We start from the raw sequence: 8,585 nt of genomic DNA, 5'->3' as shown, positions 1-8,585 counted from the left end.
ATGTGAATGTTTGTGCCCCCTCAAATTCATATGTTGAAATCCTCATCTTCAAGTGATGGTATCACAGGAAGTGAGGCTTTTGGTAGGTGGGTATAAGAGGTTATAAGAGGTGGTTATAAGAGCAGAGTCTTTATGAATGAGATTAATGCTTTTCTAAAAGGCCAGAGAGCTCTTTTGTTCCTTCCATAATGTGGAGACATAGTGATGACAAGATGGCCACCTCTGAAGCAGGAAGCAGGTTCTCGCCAGACACTGAATCTGTTGGCACCTTGATCTTGCACCTCCAGCCTCCAGAGCTGTGAGAAAGACATTTCTGTTGTTTATAACACCTCAGTTTAAGGTGTTTTGTTATAGCAAAACTCAAACTCAGATAACTGCCAGCCTATAAATTTGGGGTTTTTTGTGGATATGGTTCATGAATATAGACTGTACAGATAATCTTATGTGTCATGTGAATCTGGTGTAGGTGAGAAATGTGGTACATATAGGAGGACCATTGTAATATAAATTAAACCTGACACAAGGTTGTCTTTACTTCGAAGCTTAAAGAGCTGGGAATTACTCATACGGCATATTATCAATCAGTCCATAGCTGTAGAGATAGGTATTAGGCAGTGATAAAATGCAATATGATAATTTTCAAACCATGAATTTTCTAGTCATTCCCTTTTTTCTGGAACATTTTCCCTAGAGGGTTGTAGTTACTACTTAATATAACCTTTAAGATTTATCTCTGTATGGAACTTTGATTCAGAAATAGCCTTTATGATTTGGTCATGTGAAAATATTTTGTATAAATTTCATACTTAAGGGACAAGAAAGATATTTTATGAAATTCTTTTCCATTACATGTTTTGGAAGCAACTTCTTGTGTTAATATTTTATTTCTAAACTGTTGGGTTGGGTGCACAGTTTTGGTTTTTTGAGTTCAAGTAATAAAGACACTGATAAAAATAAATTCACTTTTCTCTCAAAAGTGGATCTAAGCCATCTGCATGCTGACTGCTATTCCAGTTGTGGATTTTTGGGTCCAGAGGGCTTTCAAAGTCCAGGTCCCCACTTGAGTCTGTGTTCATGATGTGCTGCTGGCTGCAGAGCTTGTGGTGGTTCCCAGGCAAAGTTTCCAGGGACTAGTGCCAGGCTCACCTGGATGCTTGACGACAACACAGATCCCTATCTCAGAATTGTTAAGCCTGAATCTCAGGAGGCTGGGGTTGGGGAATCTGGACTTTTCACAATTATGCATATTCAACCAGGCCCTAGTGACCAGCTTTCAGAGACCACTGAATAATCCCAACATTAAATGTATGTGTTTCCATTTAAGAAAGTGACCTGGATAAAGAGAGCTTTCAAACTAGGCAATAGCTTTTTTTAAATGTCTGTTTGGATGTTTGTTTGTTTATTGAGAGAGAGGGAGAGAGTGGGAGGGAGTGCAGAGAGAGAGAATCCCAAGCAGGCTCTGCATAGTCAGCATGCAGCCCAGTGTGGGGCTTGACCTCATGAACTGTGAGATCATGACCTGAGCTGATATCAAGAGTCATATGCTTAACTGACTGAGCCACCCAGGCACCCCTAGGCAATAGCTTTTTTTAGTTTTGGATGAAACATAAAAAACATATATATATATATATATATATATATATATATATGTATACAAAACGTGAATGTACAGCTTAACAAACTGACATAAAAGAAAACCCAGGTAACTCCCACTGAGGTCATGATAGGAAACATTGCCAGCACGTCAGAACCACCCACCCTCCCATTCGTGACCACAGTCTGTGTTCCCACCAACAAATCACAGCCCCTCAGGGTCCCAGCCCAGAGGAGGGGTGCTTGGTCAGGGTCTTGCCAAATCCCTGAAGCCCCTCTCAGCCCAGGGCTTCCTCTTAGATGTTCTTGCAGGCTGGCAGTCCTCCAGGATCCCAAGGCAAATTGGTAAAAGGGGTGATTCTTTTTGTCTCCTAATCTTAGGGACACTGGATTCAGAACCCTGTCCCCTCTACCCACTAAACTGGAATACTGTATATATTTCTCTTATTTCCTCTCTAAGCAGTGATGCTCAACTTGGCTTTTAAAAGTACCTGGGGAGCTTTCAAAGTTTCCAATGCACAGCCCACACCACAGACCAATTTAATTATAACTTCTGGGGTGGGACATAAGCATTGGCATGGAGTCCATGTGGGCCTGGATCTCAAGACCCTGGGATCATGACTTGAGCTGAAATCAAGAGTTGGGCACTCAACCAATGCGGGCATCTGCATATTTTAAAGCTTCCCAGATGGTTCTAATGTACAGCCAAAGTTGAAGAACCACTGTCTTGAAATTCAGCACTCTGGGGCAACATAATTCACCAGGGACCTGCTGAGACAGTTGCCACTGCTGCCTAGAATCAGCTTTATTTTTACCTTCATGTGATGCTTTTGAGTCCAGCTGTTGACACTGTGAAGGCCACACACATTATGGTGTCTGACCACTAGGATATGCCTCCTGGCACAGGTGATTTAAGAGGAAGCAAGCTGGGAGGGCAGCACTGTGGGGCGGGAAGGGAAGGAAAAAGAGCTCAACTGCTTAGTGTTATCTCTGGTGTGTAGCCTGGACAAAGAGTAGAACAAGAAAATGTCCTTGAGAAAATGTAACTACTTAAAATCAGCATATGAATTCAGGAGACCTTTTTCTCAGTGAATTTATAAATGCCTTGTGTTCAGGACTCACTTTCCTGCAAGAACTTGAGGAGGCTCAGTGACACTACAGGAATGAAAGCAAATGTGTTCACAGCCTGTGTCTGCAGCCACACTCTGATAAACAATGCAAATAACACCCAAACACCGAGACTGATCTTCCCACTCACAATCAGCTGGTGGACTTTATTCATAGCTTAGTGTCAACTGCTTTCATCTACCACCCCACACAAACAGCAACCACCCACTCCCTGCCCTCTCAACCCACTGTGCAGTATATGTGCATCTACAGCTTGCCTTCTTTCTTGAAGGTAAGCTCCCTGAGGCCAAGATCCACCTCCAAATTACCAGTGCCTAGAGTAGTGCCTAACACATGACATGGCAAGTGCTCAGCATCTGTTGAATCAATGGACGTCACACTTGCCTAGCTGGTAGCTGGTATGTATCAAGAATGGCTCTTTGGCTTGCACAGTGAGGAAAGATACTCTGGAATTCCCCAGTGGAACTAGGGGAAGGAGCCGCTGTGAAAGAATGGCACAGGCCTGTGAAGAACATAGCCCCTGTTTTGACCAAACCCTGTGGCTGCCTTTGGGACCAAGAAAACCTTGCCTCCTGCCTTGGTTTACAAGTATCGGAGATGGGAATCATTTTGTTCTCACTTACCTTGTTCTCTGGAGGGAAAGTAGTGGGAAGAAAATAAAATAAGTCTCTATTTCTACACTCTTTTGCTCAGTACCTGGGATACTTCTTCTCCTTACCTTAAGGATGTTGGGAGACTGGGGGACACTCCAAACTTGTTCCCAGCCAGCTGTGCCAGAGGCAAGCTGTGACTCTCCAAGCATAGCACTTTGAGGGTTCCATCACAATGGCCTTTGCTGAACGTGAAGCTGAATTCCTGCCTGTACTAGCCTTTATTCCAAATAGCACAGAAGGAGCTGGTTAGTGCCTCTGGCACCTGCACCATAGGGTACCAACCATGGCCAAGGAAGTGATAAGCCAGAGGGCAAAAATCCAACTCTAAATAAACTGAGAAAGAGAAAAGGGAAGAAAGCTGTGGTTGGCTCTCCTAGGACATTATTAACTAAGGCCAAGTACTAAGGAGTTTAGAAAACCTGTTGGAATGGAGTAGTTGGAATGCCAACTTCTCTTGCAAATAGGGTGGGATTTTCTTAGTAAGAGCCACCAGCTGGGTAACTCTGTCTATACTCCTTGCAGACCCAAACTTCTGCCCAGAAGCGTTCTGGATGCAAGACATATTTTGTACTGATTTCTTTCACAAAGAAGGATGTTATCTCAGCCAACCATACATCTCTTTATTTTTGAGAGTCAAGGAAACATTTAACTCTTTTATTTTAATATTTTTAAAGTTTATTTTGAGAGAAAGAGTGAGCATAAGTGGGGGAGGGACTCAAACAGAGAGTCCCTAAGCAGGCTCATGTGGAGCCTGAGGCAGGTCTTGGGATCATGACTTGAGCTGAAACCAAGAGGTGTACACTTAACTGACTGAACCCCCCAGGAGCCCTAGAAACATTTAACACTTACAAGTATGCATATGTTTGCTCAAAAAGGCAGAGTAGAAATTGTCTAAAGAGAAATAATTAGTTGCTTTCAAGAAATGGTTTCTGGGTGTAATGAAACATCTGATTAACATGTGACTCCTGCCAGATAGGAAATGTCAGTGCTAAGATTCCCAAAGAACAATGGGGCAGATGAGTTCACTTGTCAACAGAGATAATAATGAATGTCCATGTCCATGCAGACACTGGTGAGTGTCTTTCCTACTGAGCACCTTTTCCTATCAAGTCTAGGTCGACCTTAAGAATCCTCCTCATTAGGGTAATTAAAGAAGTTTTCTTCAGTCACCTTATTTATAATCCTTACCTCTCCCCCTTACCTGCCTACCTGCTGCTCATTGGAGCAGACATCATTCAATGTGCCATCCTGTCCTGCTTATGCGTATGCCACCTAGTCCCCTCTCTCCTTCCTCCTGAAAGTTCAGTGGAACATGGGATTCTGTCCTCTAACAGAGTACCAGGCTTGGGCATCCCACCAAAGTTGGAAACATTAGAGTCTCAATCCAGGAATCTGGACTTGAGACAAAGAGACTGTAGTTAGTTGATGGGATACCTGAAATGGGACGTATGGAGAGCTGTGCTTGAGGTAATAGTTTCCTGCCATGGACATGTCCACACAGAGAATGTTGGCATATCAGATGAGAAGCATTCAGGTGCAAGCACAAACTGCTCAGATGCACGGGGGGTTGTTTTCCTCATGTAACCTGGAAGCCCAGGCATAGATGGTTGCTGGCAGCGGTGAGCAGCCTAGGTTTTCTGTTCTCAGTGTGTTGTCTTTTAGACCTCAAGGTGTTTTCCCATGGTCACAAGACACTACTGCCACTCTAAGCATAACTCTGGGGTTCAGAGCAGAAAAAAGGGCAAGGTCTATCTCTCCCTTTTATTGGAAAAGCAAAAACTTTTCCTAGAAGTCAAAAGAAACCCTAGATTTCTGCTTTTATCTCAAGGTCAGAATCTAGCATAGGACCACCTTAGCTTTAAGAGCTGGAAAAGTGACAATGTATCCGGCTCTAGTAGAGGGCAGCAAAAAAAGAAGGGGGGCAGCCGAATAACAGGGCTTGCCACAGAATCATGCAGGGATGGAGAGACAAATGTGGTGAGGCCCCAGGGAGGATGAAAGGAACATTTTCCTATTTTTCCAGGTCCTTGCTCCAGTCCCTGCAAGGCCTGGCTTTACCTTCTGTGATGGAGCTCTGAGAGATATCCTCATATCGTTCTAATAAATCCCTCCCTCATCTTAAGTGGGCTTTTGTGGATGTCTTTATGGCATCTGGATGATCTCTAAGATGCTTTTTCTACAGTCAACAAGTTATTCTACATTCTCTAACTTTCCACTTTCCGAGCTGACACCACAGCTTCCTATCACAACACAAGGTAGCTTGAAGCCCTGTTTGGGGAAGGCCACTCCTTCTCCTCCCCTGGATTGGGGCAGGAAGAAGGGCTCTGTCTATTGCTGCTCTTCTTGACCCCTCTGAGATGGTTCATCTTCCTTGATTACTCATAACCTGGAAGTCTGCCCTGATTGTCATCCCCTTGTTGACCAATCCGTGGCAACTCCATAGTTCCCTTTGGCCTATTTCTTGCCCTCTTTCATCCCCTCAACTTGCCCATTCTAATTTCACTGATCCAAGGCCTGGTTCACATGTCACCTCCTCCATGAAACCTTCTCTGGGCACCGCTACCTGATGGCACTTGTTCCTTGTGGCCCCCAAGGTATTGTGCGGTTCTTCCATGACACTATTTTACACTAGGCTTATCTCCCCTCTGAGATTATGACATGTCTGCATGTTGGCTCACCTTATTTCACCTTTGTTTGGTCACAGTACTTAGCTGGGCACCTGGCAGGCTTTAGGGAGATATCTGTGAAAGAAACAGAAACAGTATGGGACTGGAGTATTTCTGGTTTAAGCTGTGAGGCATGCTATTGGCTGCTTGCCCAGCATCATTGCCTCTCCGTCCATGCTGGCAGAACCCGGATTTATTTATTTATTTATTTATTTATTTATTTATAAGAAATGCCTTTCTCTATTATTTTTTTTAATGTTTATTTATTTTTGAGATAGAGACAGAGTGCGAGTGGGTGAGGGGCAGAGAGAGAGGAAGATACAGAATCTGAAACAGGCTCAAGGCTCTGAGCTGTCAGCACAGAACCTGACGCGGGGCTCAAACCCAAAAACCGCGAGATCATGACCTGAGATGAAGTCGGATGCTGAACTGACTGAGCCACCCAGGTGCCCCAAACTCTGACTTAATTAAAATAAATTGCCCTCCATGTGGGCTTAAGTTTCAATGGAAGTGGGCCTCATCCCCAGTCTTAGGGTACAAGGAAGGTGGCTTCTGGTTCGTTAACCAGAAGGGGTTCTCGACTAGGGGCTATTTTGTCTCGCAGGGGACACTTGGCAATGGCCGGAGACATTACTGATTAGCATGGCTACGTGGGATACAATTGGCATCTGGTGGGAGATGTCAGGGATGCTGCTAAACATTCTGCAATGCACAGGAGAACTTTTCCCTGCCACCTCCAGCAAAGAATTATCTGGCCCAAAATGTCAGTGGTGCTGAGGTTGAGAAACCTGGTTTCACCAATTATAGTGGTCCCATCTCCCTGCTGATAGCTGGGTGGCAGCTAGTCTGGGGCCTGGGGGGAGAACTGAAACCACAAACAGCAACGTGGACCTCACCATGACTTGCAAACAGAAATATGGTACAAAACTGTACCACCCAGCACAAATGATCTAAGCTCAGACCATTTAACTGATTTAGCTCATTCAGACTATTTGCTCCAAGGTAAGACAAGCTGATCTCCCAAAAACTCCACATGGACTCATGTGTCCCAGATAAGACCACTGACTCCTCCAATGACTCTCCTAGTTTATAAATTCTGACCCATCCCTGCCAAGACCATCTATTACTAACACTAGCCCTAACCCCCACGAGGACACTTCCATAACTCCCCCATTTTTTAAGGAGCCTCACAGGTCCTCTGGTGAATTCCTTTGCTGTAGCAAGTTCAATAAACCTAACTACTACTACTACTTCTTCTTCTTTTTCTTACTTTATTTTTATAGGTATGTTCCTGGCTGCTTTTGGTAGGTGGGCTTTACCTCTGGGCATGAAATACAAATAATCCAATGCAATGAGCTAAGTCCTATAATAGGGACATGTTCAAAGTGTCTTAGATATAAAGATGTTCTGCTTGAGAAATTAGGAGAAGGGTGTTCAGCATAGGATTAGAAAGAGCAAGCAATGCTGAGTGTCTGAAACATAGGATTCAGAATAGGAGGGATAGTCCAGACAAGCAGGAAGGGGCCAGGTCATGCAGTGCTGTTTAAATTATCCTTGATACAACAGCTATACTGGTTGTATCAGAGAGGAAATGAAATAAAATATTGCCAAGGCCTTAACTATATCCCTGCCAGTCCTGGAATCCCTGCAGAACTGGATTTATGTAAAAGCTCTTCATTTCCCTCATGCTGGCTCTTTGGTCTCTTATTAAACAGTCATGTGGGGTTCTAGTGCCATCTAACACTAAAAAGGACAATGGCATGTTTGATCAGGGAAACCTCTAAATGCAATAAGGAAATTCTTTTCTTTTTTCTCATGTTTATTTATTTTGAGAGAGTGCAAGAGTGCATGAGGGGAGGAAGAGCAGAGAGAGAGGGAGAGCATCCCAAGCAGGCTCCCTGCTGTCATCACAGAGCTGGACATGGGGCTTGAACCCACAAACTCATGAGATCATAGCCTGAGCTGAAATCAAGTCAGAGGCTTAACTGAGCCACCCAGGCACTCCGGAAATTGATACTTAATACTTCATCCTGAACAGGCCTTTTCTAAAGATGATGCACAGTAACAAGACTTGGTTTCATCTGCTTGCAAATCCTGTTTTCCCCCAAATCCTAGTCCTTTCTCAACTCCTTCATGTGTCAAATGCTCTCACAAGATCATGTTATTACCCTCTAATTCAATTATTACATTTCACATTTTACATTTATCTTGATGATGACCTGATTAAAGTCATCTCTCATTAGTTTACTTTCAGTAAGTGAGGGGACTTGTCTGTGGTTTGCTCACCATCATCTCCCAGCACCTAGAGATATACCTAGCTCACTAAAATACTGCTAATGAACGAACTGATGACTGCTTCCTGCTTTCTTAAACCTCATTTGTTGCAATTAATTATAGCTTTATATCCCACTTTTACTTCCAAGGGTAACTCTTTCGCAAACTTTATCAAATGTTCTGTTGACAAGAAGATTTAATACTCAATGTTCCCGATCTAAAGGCAGAATATTTGTCCCAAAATTTCCCCTCAACTGGATGTTTGTAAAAG

Source organism: Hyaena hyaena, unplaced genomic scaffold (genome assembly GCF_003009895.1).
Source record: "Hyaena hyaena isolate Hyena2069 unplaced genomic scaffold, ASM300989v1 scaffold_1023, whole genome shotgun sequence".
NCBI lineage: Eukaryota > Metazoa > Chordata > Mammalia > Carnivora > Hyaenidae > Hyaena > Hyaena hyaena.
This window is presented reverse-complemented; position numbering follows the sequence as displayed.